The 16,370-nt window shown below is 32.9% G+C and overlaps 1 protein-coding gene across 12 annotated transcripts in view; it reads right to left on the minus strand.

The window, feature by feature from the left end:
* The window catches only part of RFX3 (regulatory factor X3), a 296,327-nt gene that overhangs the window by 257,371 nt on the left and 22,586 nt on the right, over window positions 1-16,370 (minus strand). For 2 of the 12 annotated variants that reach the window (XM_037727308.1, XM_037727305.1), the window contains exon 2: window positions 5,728-5,795. The exons of 8 other annotated variants lie outside the window; for them this stretch is intronic. The gene's annotated coding sequence lies outside the window, so the exon portion shown is untranslated. Of the gene's footprint in view, window positions 1-5,727; window positions 16,365-16,370 lie in introns of those variants that run through there. 2 more of the 12 variants (XM_037727302.1, XM_037727300.1) reach the window with 2 other exon arrangements.

Raw genomic sequence — 16,370 nt, forward strand, 5'->3', positions numbered from 1 at the left:
CAATGCAGCTAAAGGAGTCGGTAGACTTATACAGCAGGAGGGGGCCTGGGATGAGTAGTGGTCAGAGGGTCCTAAGACAACTACACTAATCAAAATAAAACAAAATGAGAGTTGACTAACCATAAATTGTAAGAAAATAATATATCTGCCACAACTCTCAAGTAAACATTTACTTCCTTTTGATAAATGGGAGTTTCTCCAGCAGCTAATATCTTAAAACATTCAATATTTTCTACTTCACATGTAGTTTTCTACTTCCAACTCTATACAGCTTTTTTCCTGAAAGTGGATCAAGCTTTTGAAGCTTTTTAATCAAGGTAGGAGCAAAACTGGTTTCTCCCTAAAGTAATAAAGCAATTAAGTTTTTGTCGCCTACCACAGCATACAGTAAAATTTGGGCAGTTAAATAGTAAACAAAGGCTGGGTGCGGTGGCTCACACCTGTAATCCCAACCCTTTGGCAACCCAAAGAGGAAGGATCACTTGAGGTCAGGAGTTCAAGACCAGCCTGAGCAACATAGTGAGACCTCCCACCTCCCAATCGTCTGAAAAAAAGAAAGAAAGAAAGAAAGAAAGAAAGAAAGAAAGAAGGAAAGAAGGAAAGAAGGAAAGAAGGAAAGAAGGAAAGAAGGAAAGAAAGAAAGAAAGAAAGAAAGAAAGAAAGAAAGAAAGAAAGAAAGAAAGAAAGAAAGAAAGAAAGAAAGAAAGCAAGCAAGCAAGCAAGCAAGCAAGCAAGCAAGCAAGCTGGGCATGGTGGCACTCTAGTCCTAGCTACTTGGAAGGCTAAGGCAGGAGGCTGAAGCAGGAGACTGCTGGAGCCAGGGAGTTCAAGGCTTCAGTGAACTATGATGGTATCGCTGCACTCCAGCCTGGGCAGCAGAGCAAGAGCCTGTCTCAAAACAAAATTAATTGAATTAAATTAACAGTAAATGCAAAAAAAAAAAAAAAAAAATACTAAACACTATTTCCCCTTGGAATAACTGAAGTTAAATCTGCCCCTATATCACCTCCCTGTTCTATTGGGTTTTTTCCTAATCCAATTTACTGGAGAAACTTTTACATTTATATAGGAAATGAATGAAACTATTACTTCTCAAGCACTACTCTGTGCCAGGCACTGGATTACATACTTTTCATATAACCTTTATTTAATTTTCACAAGTCTTCAAGGTAACAATGTCCTCATATTACATAAGAATATTGAATAAGTGAAACAACAGTCAAACTCAGATTTGACTGACTCAGAAAACCATGAGTTGCTTACATTAGACTACTTTGCCAAAGGATACTGCTTCATTCTCACATTCTTGACTAATTTTTTGCTTCCCTCTGTATTTGTTATCAATTATTTTTAAAGGGTACATAATATGGAATTTGTAATCTCTCTCAGAATAAAAGAATTTTAGTTCTTTCTATAACCCAAAATTTGAAACGAATTTATAATTTTAACCTTAGTTTATCTCCAAAAAACAATTTAAAACCTCCATAAATTACATATATCATCCTTAGTTATAAGAGCATATTCATAAATATGTATCATTTACAAGCATTATATTTCCAAGAAATTAGCAACAGAATTATAATCAAAGAACTTTAAACCTGGTAAAGAATTTAAGAATAATACAGATATTATTTAGATAAATTACTAACTATTCTGGTCATAAAAGAGACCTACCAAATAACCCTCTATGGCGTACTCCAGAACCCAGTGAACTTTTAGGGACTGTCTTCTATATGACAAATAAAAATCACCCTTTGTAAAAGCTTTCAAGGCAAAAATTTACGGCTCTCTTTAACATACTATGCTGCTTTATTGATTTTAGCTGGCAATTTGTAACAAAGAGTAAAGAGAAATACAAATAAATCTGAAAACTAATTTTAAGATCTTTCCCTTCCTTTCCTATATTAAATAACTTCCAAGGCTCAAATCCTTTCTCACTGCTGTCAGTACCCATTTTTTCTACCCTTTTCAGTGTCTCTCCAACTGTTTTATGTCAGAATAAACTATGGACAAAATAATCAAACTGTATTAGTCAGAGTGTTTAATTTAGCACTCCAAGAGCTCAATGACCAAGTTAAAGAAAAATAGTAATCACCAGCTTTTGGATATTAAACTCCAGAGTCATGTTCATATCTAAAAGTACAAAATTGTTAACACATATTCAATGTGCAGAATGCTATGATTTGACTCTAAACAATTACCTTGAATTTGTGTGATTAACTTCTAACCCTTATTAAATGTCATCATGTTTTTGATGGGCCACTGATAGGATTTATTTTCTATTTGCACATAAGTAATTTCATAGACTACTACAATAAGGTTTAAATATACATTTGGGTAAAGTGAAAACATATTTTGAAACTCATTATTATCAAAGACTCTAGAGTTCTATAATATGAAGAAGCCATGCCTAGAAACTAATACCATCACTCATAAATGCTATCATAACCTAGAATTTTCTTTTTTCTTTTTTAAATAGAGACAGGCTCTCCCTGTGCTGCCCAGGCTGGCCTCCAATTCCTGGGCTCAAGGGATCCTTCCACCTGGGCATCCCAAAGTGCTGAGATTACAGGCCTCAGCCACCATGCCTGGCCTAGAATTTTCAAAGTTCTATAAGTAGACAATAGCTTATGAAAATTACTTTTAACAACCAATGTACTTAATTAAATACCAAGCTTGGGACTGTAAAATCTGAGCAATATTTTAAGTTGTATAAAGAATGATAATGCTTACTAATGTAGCTTAATTCCAAGACATGCTATGTTTAATATAGGCAGTTTCTATTTTAATTTTTATAATTTTTCGCATTTATATTTTTAAAACTATACTACTCTGTAAAGACTGTTATTGGCCCTGGTGAAAGGCTAATAACTTGTGTATCCTGTGTATAGTATTAAGTCAGTAAATATTAGTTGGAAAGCAATAAAAGAAAACACCAAGAGTCAAATTCGTATTTCTAGATCCAAGATGCCATTAAAAAAAGCAGCACATAACCTTGACCACTACATCTAGCACCTGCAATAACAAAAAGAGAGGTATAGTCTACTACTCTAATTTATAGTCCTCACACCTAGGAAAGCAATATAGAGCAGCAGCTTTGAAACCCTGTCTCCCAATAAAGTACTACTCAGAATCCTAATTTAAAAAGAGATAAAAATGGACCTGCTCTGCTTCCAATCATCCCTCCAAAGGTATACCTTGAAACATTTCGGTTGAAAATTTTCAAATTATTAAAAACATAATTTAAAAATTATTAATATAGTGGATACAAATATTAGCAGAAGAGTCACAAGATCTGTAAAAATGTTTCTTGACCTCTCTGTCTTGGTTTCCTCATCCTTAATTTGGAAACAATTCCTTCCCCATATAACTTGCTGTTGGGAAAAGCTAAATTAAGATGCTAGACACCATAGAGCTTTGTAAAGCATGACCTTTGTATAGCAGGACCTATGACAATATGAGGCATATTATAATTACTGTTCCATATGCTAGGCAATATTTTTAAACAAACATGCTTCTTTTCCCACCACTCCCCTTCCCAAGGTACTTCCTTACTTCACATACCACAAATACATTTAATGTTACCAAAATGAAAAGAGGTTCAAAAATCAAATTAAAAGGGAAAAAGAGGGAATGAGAAACATATATAGAATTGTTCTCTATTGCTTTTCTCAGGGTAATTTAAGGTAAGCTCATTTCCTATTACTTTACCAAGTGAAGGACTTCACCAACACATCTATTGGTTAATTTCCTCTAAACTATTTTTGATATATTTGTAAGCACTTTTAATAAAAGTATACTATAGAGACGCTTTTCTCCAAATCCATAAAAGCATTTACAATTATTAAGTATAATGTCAATGTCCATAGTGAGATATCTTCAATCATGAAAACTGAGTGATAAGGGAAAAGAAGGTCTGAGTGGCTTGACATGTACTCAAATGGTTTGGGAAATATGATAAAATTGTAATATATCCTAGGAAAACTACTTAAAAGAGTTGGTACTAAGTCTCTTTAAATATACTATCTGTGATAAAGATTATTATAGCTCTTAAGCTGTAACTTCTATACATACATGCAATTACTAACTATAAATAATGTTGTGAAGGACTTAGACACAAAACTATTCAGTTTATCTTTCAACCTTACATCCATAAAATTTTAAGAAAATGCATAGGGGAATTTTTGATGTACTCTACAGAGGACTTATGCAGAACCACAAGTTTGAAATGGAGGATACAGCTTCAGCTTATTTCTCTTAAGCTTTGTCTCTTAACTAGCAGGTTGAGTACTTATCTTCCCAAAGAAACTAAAAAGTATCCTCCATCCTCTGTTTAATGACTATTAAACAGAGACCATACATCGGATTGAAATAAGGAGCACCTTATTCCCTGTGAAGACTGATGGATTCTATTTTATCATTCCATCTTTGATTGAAACAATATGAACACAATTTTTAGAACTTAAGATATTAAACTCTAGGACTTAAAGATAAATTATTAACACTTTTTAAAATTTTACTAGATTAAATATGCTTACAAATAAGTAAACCACATGATTACTATAAAATAATACCAATTTTAATCATACAGTCTTCATTTATTAAAAATTAAGAAACACTAAAATACCAATGTTTGATCATCCTCGATGGGCTGGCAATTGCATTTCAACTCTTTGGAAAGGTAAGGAAGTAATCTGGGTGCAAACATAACCTCAAAGACCAATGACAATGAACAGCTTATAAGTACTCACAGAAACCATGCCTCTCCCTCCGAAACCCTTCCCACTTATCTACCCTACACTGACTCCTGCTCTTTTCACCTTTCTGAATGCCAGTGGAAGGCCTCTCTTTAAAGTATTGTTTGTAGCGGAAGCAGAAGTTCACACAAACAAGCTGCTGCATCTTCCTACATAGCCGAACTATTATTGAATAGGGGAATTATGACATCAGCAGTATGTTAACCAATTACTTTAACAAATAGTTAATATCTGCTGATAAGCATACTATCATATCATTGGCTGAATTTCATAAAGTCAACTATTATTTTTCTACCTTTAATTGAAGCTTACTTTGATCTAGGCTTAATGCTTGGTAATCTACGAAACCACTATGAAAATACATGTGGTATATACACTTATTTGACTGCCATTTTAGAATGTCAAACCCACACATTATGCAGGGTCACATATTGGTAACAAAGAGACAGGGAAAGACTAACTTAAGTCTGTTATTTGTGCTCTCAAACCGCTCTGAGTAGTGCCTGAAAATTTTACATTATTGGAGTTCCAGTGCTCTTTCTTTATTGTTCCCCCATAAACTCTATATGGCAGTTATGACTTTCGAATGCAGCATGCATTTAATGCTACTTGGGGCACGTTTAGTTGGGATGGGAAGTTGGTAGGTAGAAAGGGAGGAACTCTCTTGTGATTTTTACAGCACCACAGAAAGCTAGGTTAACTGAAGCATTTAAAAATATGAACTAAAAACACTTAACTATGTAAATAATAATACTGTTTTCTTGAAAACATAAATAGTAGTGACAGAAAATAAAGTTCTTTACCATATTAACTATTGCCAACCAACAAGAAAGAAAAAAATCTCAAAATATGAAAAAAGAAAATTACTATTGAAAAAATTCAGACATGAGTTTCCATATATGACACCTAAAAATACTCTGTATTATGTATAAACAGTTCATTATTTATAAAGAACATGTATTCAAATTACCTCATATTCTTTCCATGAGCCAAACTCAATGTATTCTCTACCATAAAATGCCAGAATGACCAAGTGGCCTAAAATATTAAAAGCAAGAACAATTAGTTCACATTATAAATGAATTCTTTGATATGCAGAAGGCACGTGATTATTTAAAATTATTAAGTTTGTAAATAAGTATTAATTATATTAATTAAATAACTGAATTATTTTAAAAGTATTTCTTCACTGAATGCAGTGATATTTTTAAATGTTTCTGATTTAGTCAAAAAAGACACCGTTTTTGGTTTTACATAAGAGAATTTTTAGTTTTCAAAGAATTATAATTCAAAGAATAATCACAGTATTCTAATAACAAGAAAAATAAATCGGGAAATCTGAGAAAAAAGCGTTCTTTAAAAGAAAATGTACTTTTAAACCATGAAGACGAAAGAGCAAACAATTCTGAAAATCACTGTGCTAATTTCTTGCAGAGAAGCAAAAGTGAGAATGGTTTAGCAGCTGACATGCATTTGCTAATTTCTTAAAAATAATTTAGCTTTATGGAAATTTTTAAAAGAAAGATCTTTTGTTCAAGGAAGAAGAATATACAAGTTTATTTTTAAACTAATACTTTTTATTGGCTAATAAAGTAAATGTGGAGTAGCAATAATATACAAATATACTTACATGTATGTGCTTATATATGTTCCCTAAATTTGGCCCATGATATCAGAGATAAACTTATTACAAAGTATATCTGATCATTTAGTTAACTATAAAGAGCATCATAGTTACCTGGCACGATTTGGTTTTATCTTTTTTTCTTTAAAGGTAAAGGTGACATTAAGTGACAGTTGCCATAAATTTTTATATTGGTCCATTAGACATAGAAAAGTAACAAAGCAAACAAGCACAGCTGAGTATATATGAATAGGCAACAGTCTAAATACACAAATTTGGGATTACTTGAAGAAAAGACAAGACAAGGATCACTAAAACAATCACAGGTGTTTGCTGTGTATTTAAGTGATAACAAATCAGATACCGCAAAAATGCAATAATCTACAATAATTAACACACTTGAATTCTCAAAAAGAACCTGGCAATTTTAATCATATTCCCATATTTTCTTACTTAACTGTCATTATAAAATACATTTTCTGACATGAGGCATTATTTGTAGTACACATATTATTAAGTGACTATACAATACTTCTTAACAATTTTGAGCAACATGAGTCAAACATATCTGCAGTTAAATGTTTATAATTCAACCTACTCCTTTAATTCCAATCATTTTCCCCTACTACCTTTCCCTGTATCTACCTACCTTGTAAACATCAAGTGAAAAATTCAGGCTAGTCTATTAATCTGTGTTTACTTCTTTCCAAATAGGCTGCAAATAAAACATATCCTTTGAACATTATCTTTCACTGTTTTCTATCTCATTGTGAGCAAAAACCACAATTGCTCAGAATCTGTTTTTTATGATTACAACTTCCTCAGCCTACCACTTTACTGATGATACAAGTTTGTCTTTGTCACTTATCTTAACCTTAAAATCCAATTCATTTCTTAAAAACTCCTGCCTGTATATTATTCAATTAATCTAAGAAAGACTAGCTGTTTGTTTGGTGTCACACATACAAAAATTAAATACATAATACAGTCCTTACATACTAATAGCTTACAGATAACCATGCTAATCAATGCTATCTACCTAACATCGAAAGTGCTACAGTGGCCCCAACCACAAGACCTAATTTTCCTTGTTTTCATCTATATTCTACAATGACTCTATTTTCATCTCCGGCACAATTAATCAAAATATCTATCCTGCATTTCAAAATTTACTGAGTCAGTACTAGATGCTTGGTAAAGTGCTAGGAGGTCATTAGGTGCTGGGGCAAAACATGGCTATTCTACATTCAGGTCCCATTCTACCAACTCCCAAATACTGTCCTACTTTCTCAGTGGCTCCATAATTCTCCTCGAACCCAGTGATCTTTCATCTTTTTTTCACTCACATTTTCTCATGCCCCATAACTAACAGTAAATAAACCCTGCTCATTTGTCACTCGTGTCAGATGTCCCTTTCAGCACCCCCTGAGACTCAGGCAACAGAAGCCATTGGTCTGGGCCACACCCTTTAGAGGGCTTGCTTTGGCTCTCTGGCCAGGTACCTCCTCGGGAGGCAAGAAGTCTGCACAGCCCAGGCCCATACTCCCTGAATCCTTTAGACTCTACTTCAAAAGATTCCCAGGACCCTGAACTCCCATGCAGAGTTCTGGACTACACTCCTCATGACAGATGGAGATTCAGGCATACTCAACTCTAGGCCTACAGGATAGTCAACAGATAGCTTGCAAGGGGTGGAGCAAGGTTGCCTGTGGAATGATCTTGGGGCAGGCTATGGCAAAGACCCTAGGATACGAAAAATGAAGGCAGACTACAGGACACATGCAAGGTAACGAAGGATCAGTTCTCCCTTTGCCACTAAGTTCTAGAACAGAACTGCTAAGGAGGGTCCTAATACGGTGCCAGGCATCTAACCTGTATTAGGCTCTTTCTCACCTTTAGTAATATTTACATCCCCAGTGACTAGTTGTTATCTATGTCTTATCCATGAACTGAAAGCAAAAAACGAGCAGAAAAAGGATTTCAACCACAGTCTTTCTGAATTAAAAGCCCAAATTCTTCACCCTATTATTCCTTTCAGATGATTGGGAGAGGTTCCCCTGAATTCCGATCTGCTCTATCTATTCTACACAGATCTGCCAGATTAATCTCCTTAAAGGACCACTTTCACCTTAATATGTAATCCATTTATTAAAAATATACACTGACTGGTTATCCCATAGCCTTTGCCTTTTCACTCCATCTGCTTCACGATTTCCCAACAAACTCTTCAAACTCTTTATAACAAAATCATACTTGCCACTATGCCATTCTGTTTGCAATCGCTTCATCACAGACAATACACCTCCAAAACAATCTTCTAAGATCCATGTCCTGCTTTGCCTCACCTCTGAAGGTTTCCCTAACCACTCAAGTCCATAACCCTTTCTCTTTCCATTTGTCTGTATCCCCATAATACTGATAGTCTTGAACCATTTAACAAGTAAGCTATGTACTTAGTATGATGAGAGCAACAAAAGATATCATGTATCTTTTGACTTCAAATCACTTTGTGGAGTTAATTTTGTTGGAAGACACTGCAAAAAAGACTAGTAAAGTGGCCCTAGAGACAGAGTCCTGGCTGAAAATCCTGCCTCAATCATATATTTGCATAGACTATGCTGTTAAATTTGCATAGTATAGTAATAAGCAACAGTTCTTTTATAATAAGCAAATTTTTGCACCTGGAACCCCTTCAGATCTTAAATTTTTTTGAAAATCCCAAAGAACTTTTGTTGGCATATATTATATCCGGTCATGTAACCAGTCATAATAAATGTTTAACAACCAACTCTTCACTCTTTCCCTCCTCACCAAAAAAAGTCAGATTTGTGGTTTCTACTAACTTGTATACTAATGTGTATATAGCTACTTTTCAAGCTAGAAATGTGACATTCTGAATGCAGAATTAAGAAGAGATGAGCAACAGTCGCTCTGTGCAGCTGATAAGGCTTCAGTTTTAAATCATTAGTTTTATCTATCTATACTCATCTTATTAGAAAATAAAATGGAGAAATATAATAAATATGCATTAATTTAAAACAGTAATCATTCTATGTTTATTTTTAAATTATAAAATAATATAAATTTTCCAAAATAAAAAAACTTGATAAGTATGGAACTGTTTTACAATTTTATAAAATCCTTTAATGTCTTGCTTAATAAAAGACAGATTCTAACAACTAGTTCTATACTCAATCTGCTGTTTTGGCTGAAGTTATGAAGAAAACGCAGCCTCACACAGACAGGGAATTGAAAAAAGGCCTCCAGCGGTCTTCCATTCACACTTTGAGAAGCATTTATATATAGTATACGGTTTGCATAAAACATTTTGGTGTTAAAAGGCCTTATCAATAGTGAATGTCTGGATAAGTTTGGTGGTTTAATTAGTTTTTCTCACCTAGGAATTATGTCAATATGAAGAATTCTAACTTTACACTGCCCTGAAAAGAAAGTCCACATTATTTCATATGTATATGTATTTACATATATATGTATATTACTGTATTTGTATACATATTATACTTTCCCCTATTCAACCATTCAAAGTGCTCCGAATATCAAGGAAAGAAAGGTAACCATAAGGCAAGAACTTCTCCATTTTTAGGAAAAAAAATTCTATGTAGCAAGAAAATTTATGAAGCTAATGTATGAATCTTCACCGAGCTAGACATGATATCCAATTAAGCATAAAAAGTACAATTATGTTCTACATTTTTACAAGTGGTCAACTGTACCATACATAAGTCAGATATTGTATCACACAAGATAAATCACATCTTCATTCACGTAAAAAGAAATGGCAACTATCAATAGAATGTATTTTAGCTCTGAAATTTAACATTTTTGTATTTATTTTGGCAGTATTTAATTCTTTAAAATGTCATTAAACAGCTTAATATGCACACACAAGTTGTGCTCAAGGAAAAAAATCATTTAAAATGTGCAGAACTACTAGAATCAGCTAATGGTTTTATCTGAAAGACTGTATCTGTGTAACTATATCTTTATAAATACTGTTTCCCCTGGCTCTAAAAGTATCATTTTAGCCTGGTTTTCTTCTCACTCGTAAAATATCACCGCAACGTTATGCACGTTCTATGCCTCATCTTTTCACTAATCTTAGGTAAGCTAGATGTACGCTCCTCAAAGAATTGAAATAGGATAACCACTACCTAAACCAACTTAATCACACTAGCCACTGCAAACCATTATTATATTTCAAACGACTTCTATTCTTTTGAAAATATTACCTTCTAGTTAAATTAAATGCTTTCTTTATGATCACTTAAGCAACAACAGAATATACTCAAATGTAAACCATATTTTGTAAATCAATGATGAACACATTAAATAGTTTTAAGGGGTAGGCCAAAAAGTGCCAAAAGTAATCAAACTTTGTGATTCCACTGCTGCCTTACTTCTTTTAAGCAGAAGCTATATTCATTTTCAGTTTTCTTACATCAACATTGTAAGGTGTTTACATAAGCCTGCGCAGTTTAGTCACTTCTGCTCTTATAGACTTTTACACGGAAGAAAATTTTAAAGACAGGCTGACTGTTTAAATAATACGAGCCTCACTGTATTTATTTACTAAAATAACTAAACTTGTTCTATTAATTAAATTTCACTCTTTGTACAAAGTAGTAGGTATTTCATCTCTTAGTGCATTTTCTATAACTGCTCCTGTAAACTTTAAAGATCCTGCCCCAAGACTGCAATCTGAATGAGAGGTCATTTTATAAAAGTTTAAAGAATTCTTAATCACTTACCAATACTAAAAATGACTTAATATGTAGTGCATAACATTCCTCTTTGAAAACGATTTTGTTTCCAATTATCTAGTTCCATGTTACTATTTTCAGCTGCTACCCTTTCCTGCAAAACCCTCCTCATATCCTTCACCACAAAGACTAAGCCAGAAAGATGGAAATAAGAATATTAGCTTCCACAGCTTGAGTATTAATTCTAGGCTATCATGTTAAGCTCTCTATATACACTTATCTCATTTTCCCTTTCACTTTATCTTTCATTTTAAACTCCTACAGAGTAGGTAATATTCCCAATTTTACATTAGAAATCTGGGATCAAAGCAGTTAAGAAATTTATTTAAAGATAATTAGCTACCAAATGACAAAACCAGGGTTTGAACTCCAGTATCTCTTATTCAAAGGAGTATAACTCACATTTTTCCCTAATAATTTTGCAAGCTAACACACCTCATGCAAGGTGCATCAGATTTAAAAAAAAATTAAGCTAAAGATATAAGTCATAGATAGTTGTGTATGTGGAACTGGCATACAAGCATCTCACACAGCATGGTTTGCATCTTTGTGGAAATTTTACAAATCCATGCAAATACTACAACAGCCTGCTATTAACGCTGTGACAGTCCTGACAAAAATCTACATTCAAGATTAGTTGCAGGAGGTAAGCTTTCCACAAATCTGCTTCATAGTGAACCTGTGTTTGTGTCTTCAAGAGCATGCTGTGATTTGATACTCACAGGCTGATCTACAGTTGTTTATGCCATTCCTCATGATGTCAAATATGAGGTCAAAGTCTTGCAACGTTACAATATGTACCAAGTCAGGCAACTTAACTGCTAAACTACTATCAGAATAACTGATAGGCAGGATTTTTCTATAAAGTGCTACACAGTCACTATGTAAGTCACTATACAAGTCACTGTACTACGTAACAAAGTAAACTGAAATATCTTGAAGGTAACAAGTACCACAAGGAATTCTTCTCTAAAAAAAAAAAAAAAAAATTCAATGTTCTGAAAGTGAGCCCCAAATTCAAGTATTACATTCACAGTGGCTCCCATGGATTATTAAATGGTAAAGAAAAAAACTGATAACCTCAAGGCGAAACTTCCAAAAATTAGAATTTTGCCTGGTAAAGGAAGTATTTACATTGAATTGGAGCTGTAACTCATCACTTAGCAAGAAAAAGATTCTTTGAAGCCATGCAGATCTCTTGAATTATGATGCTTCATAATAAGGTCCGCTAGTAGGAGCTCATATATCAGACGGGTGTTATGAAAATATCTCCACGGGAAATGTCACTGTGAGCAAACTATTATTATAGGAATATGAACGAATATATCACTTAATCACTGACAAACATCTATACCTCAAGCAAATTTGTCACAAAAAAAATTGTATACACTATACCATTTACTTGTTCTATGCCATAAGCTTGCTTAAAGAGGCTGATTTACCTTTAGCTGAAGCTGTGTATTTTCTAATCTGTTTAGGGCAGCTGTCAAGTAATCAGAGTAAGCAGTGCCATTTTAATAAGGAAGTCTTTTAATGAAATATAATAGGTCACAAATACCTAATTTCTGCTCTTTACTGTAATTGCCAGTCTTACTATAACTGCCACTTTAACAATCTTTTCCAAATGCTGACACAAAAGATGAACAAATCAAGGGTATTAGCATGTGTGTATATTTACAGCTTATTGCTGTCAAAGACTGTAGTTCCACTCCCAGCTCCAGCAGCTATATGAGGATCTGATTCTTTTGATGGAAGCATCTTGTTTCAGGTTGTGAATGTATCTGAATTAATCTCCTTTTCATGGCTACATTAGCAATCACACACTAAAGGACACAAAGGAGAAATGTTAAGTCACAGCACAATATTATACTCTTAAGAATATCACAGATACTTTTACTGTCACTGAAAGGGTTATGTATTTTAAAACTTTACTCTTCTTTAATAAATTCTGTGCTCCACTACTTATTAGTTCTTAATTTCAAAAAAGTTTATATACAGTTCAAATGGCCTGTTTTCTTAAGATAAATTTTAAAAGTTTATTATATCATTAGTTTTACATGAACATAATTTAAATCACATAAAACTATAAGGAGCTGATGCAAAATTAAATAGAGGATCACAACAAGAGTGAGAAAACACAAATATAAATTTTTTATTTTTAAAAAACCTGATTTTACTATACTACACTTTAAAAATACTTCTCTAAAAAGTTATTTACATGGTATCCTTTTTGTTGTTGTTATTTGGGGTATATTGTTTTTAAGCAGTAGCTGTTTAAATTTGGTACTATTACTACTATTTTAATACAAGTCCTATGCACAAACAGTAGTAGTTTTATAAGAAGGTTGCCCATTTTTCAAAGGCTAAGCGTTCCCAAATCAAACTAACTTACCGTGAAAAGAAAACCATGACAACTGTTTGTACCTCTTGCTTTATTATTACATCCGGCCTGGTCACTCTTAGAAATTCAATCTATTATGGTTGCTAGGAGTCTGTTGCTGTGCAACCTAAAAGGGTATGCTGTGCTTTCAGGCTAAGGAGTGCTAATAAACCTGTAGGCTTCCCTCTGTGGGTCCAACCAGTGTGTTTAAAGGGCTTAATACTTTTCAAGAGTGATTGGCCCACAATTCAAGACACATCCTATTAAAAACAAGTCACACTGAGAGATTTCTAACAAAGAGACAAAATGCTAAACATACACAAATATTCAAAATGTATCCTCAGAATCCCTAATTTGGTACAACAAACAATGAACAGATTATGATCTACATTTCAATTATATCACCTACCATTCCCCAAGTTTTTATTTTCATATAGTCCCCTAAAAGTCATAATGGATATGAATGAATTGAGCAAGTTTTAGGCAAAAAAAGCAGTACTAGGTACCTTCAACTTTTATAAACTCCAATAATAGAAAAATAAGTTAAACCTAGGAACCCAAAAGTCATGAAGTCAGTAAAAATAAAAACCATCCCCCCAAAAAATTATTTAAAAAATACAGAAGTTCCACATTTCATTTTATTATAAAAACAGTGATTTGTTTTCATTACTTTGTGACAGTGATTTTATATTATAAAATCTATACTAGCCTATCATATGCACATTCGATAGCTTTAAAGATTAAATTTAATAAATTACTCACATAAATTTACTAAAAGTAGATAGCATTACTTGAATGTAAATGAGAAGAAAAGCACAGCAGAGTTTATCAATGAAATACTGTTAGTCAAATTGTGTGAAATGAATTTTGAAAAGTGGATAGTTAAGGGACAGCTTCTAATTCCTTTAGAAATTGTACTGATTTGTATTACTCTAATAAGCCTTTTTCATAAAGTATTTGGAGACCAAGGTGAAGGTGTTCTATCATAAAATACCAAAGACCACACACAAAAAAAAAATAAAAATAATCATCTTAACTATGAAAATCTATCCAGAACCTTCCGTGGATATTTTGGCTATATTAATATTGCCTGCAACTTTGGAAAGTTAATTTTTTTTAAGTTACACATTTTCTCTACATTCATGGAAGCATTTAGCCCTTCAACTTAACTACTCTGAGCTGGGAACCCTTTAAATAACCTGTCACTTGCACTACCTTATTCTTTTTTAAAGAGTTACTGTTATCTGTTATTCTACTATTGCTTTCATTTCTTCTCATTACACACTATAGGAAGCAGAGTAAAAGAAATTAACTATTTCTCTAAAAGCACCCCAGAGCAACAAACAGAGGGACATGGAACAACTATCCAAAAAAGAAAAGCCAAGAAACCAACAATAAAGAAGAGCTGCAGTAGGCTGAGAGGTGTAAAGACAACATCTGACCAAAGAGCTGAGGCTGAAAGGAGAAGGTTTAGAACTACAACAGCCTATAGCAAAGCAAAGCAAAGCACAGCAGAGCAGAGTAGGGCAAATGGGAGAAAAAGAGTAGAAAAAAATGAGAGACAAGAACGTACTAGAAAAAGAATTGAAGGAAAACTTATTAAAAGAAATGTGGATTCATTTTCCAGATGAAAAGAAAAGGGAAAAAGAGAAAACAAATAGGAAAATTTATATTCAAGAATTATATATTCCTTGCTTCATCCTTATTTCTTTAAAAAAAAAAAGCAACTCAGGAAAAAAAGTTCTTAAAAGATTCAGTGATGTCAGCAGACATAAATGTAAAAACCAAGATTAGTAATTTATAAACTCCACTTAATTTTACAAAGATTTGAATACTTTCTAGTTCTCCTGTATAAGAAAATTTTAACAAATCTATAGGGCCTAATGTATGAAAACCTTTTAAAACTAATTAAAATTGATACTTCCCAAATAAGAACAAAACATTCAAATACATTCACTACTCATATACACACATTAGTCAATAGTTATTAAAGTCAGATTCTACTGAGGAGTATACTATTGACAAGGCATGTGTTAGGCAAATGTGTTAACTTCTAAAACAGTTATTTAATACTTGGTCAATTACTAGTGGAATATATTAAATAATTCTGCAGGATCTGATCTTAAAGAATCAAAGTTCTAAACTGGTTACATCAATACTTAGGATTCTGTCAGTACTACTAACTAAATAGCAAAAAAAAAAAAAAAAAACCAAAGGGTGTGAATATCTATATTGATAGTGTCTTTGGAATGTGCCTTCTGGTATTCATTGGGTCCTTGTCTCCTCAAGGCTACAAAGCTTCGATATAATTAACTGTGGCATCCTTAAAAGAAACTGTATATTATGTAGCTGTAGAAAATAACATGTTCCACCATGCAAAAAAGCCTCTTTTGGCAAATTCCAGTCTTCTTAGACTTGTAACACCCTATTACATTTGCTTCATCTCCACATACCCACCTTCCTAAAAGAAAATTTGTAAAAATCGAAGATCCTCAGTAAATGTTGCCAAATAGAACTGAACACAGGTTTTTTTAATTTTATAATTTTTATCAAGAATCATAAGTTCTTTGATGTATCATACAGAGTAGTAACCAATGACTTGACTTACAGTTTAGAATATTTTTGAGTACACATGTATTACCAAGTATAAAAAGAAAAATAAAATTACTGAGGGTCATAAAAATATTATTTCTCCTTTCTCCTGACAGATTCCCTTATTTTGTTTCTTTAAATTATTTCAACAATTTGTTTAGCCAAGGTCAAAAAGGATGTTGATATACAAAAATATTTTTTCTTTGCTTCTTTCTTTCCTTTTTTTTTTTTTTTTT

The sequence above is a fragment of the Cebus imitator genome, unplaced genomic scaffold (assembly GCF_001604975.1).
Source record: "Cebus imitator isolate Cc_AM_T3 unplaced genomic scaffold, Cebus_imitator-1.0 Scaffold227, whole genome shotgun sequence".
Classification (NCBI taxonomy): Eukaryota; Metazoa; Chordata; class Mammalia; order Primates; family Cebidae; genus Cebus; species Cebus imitator.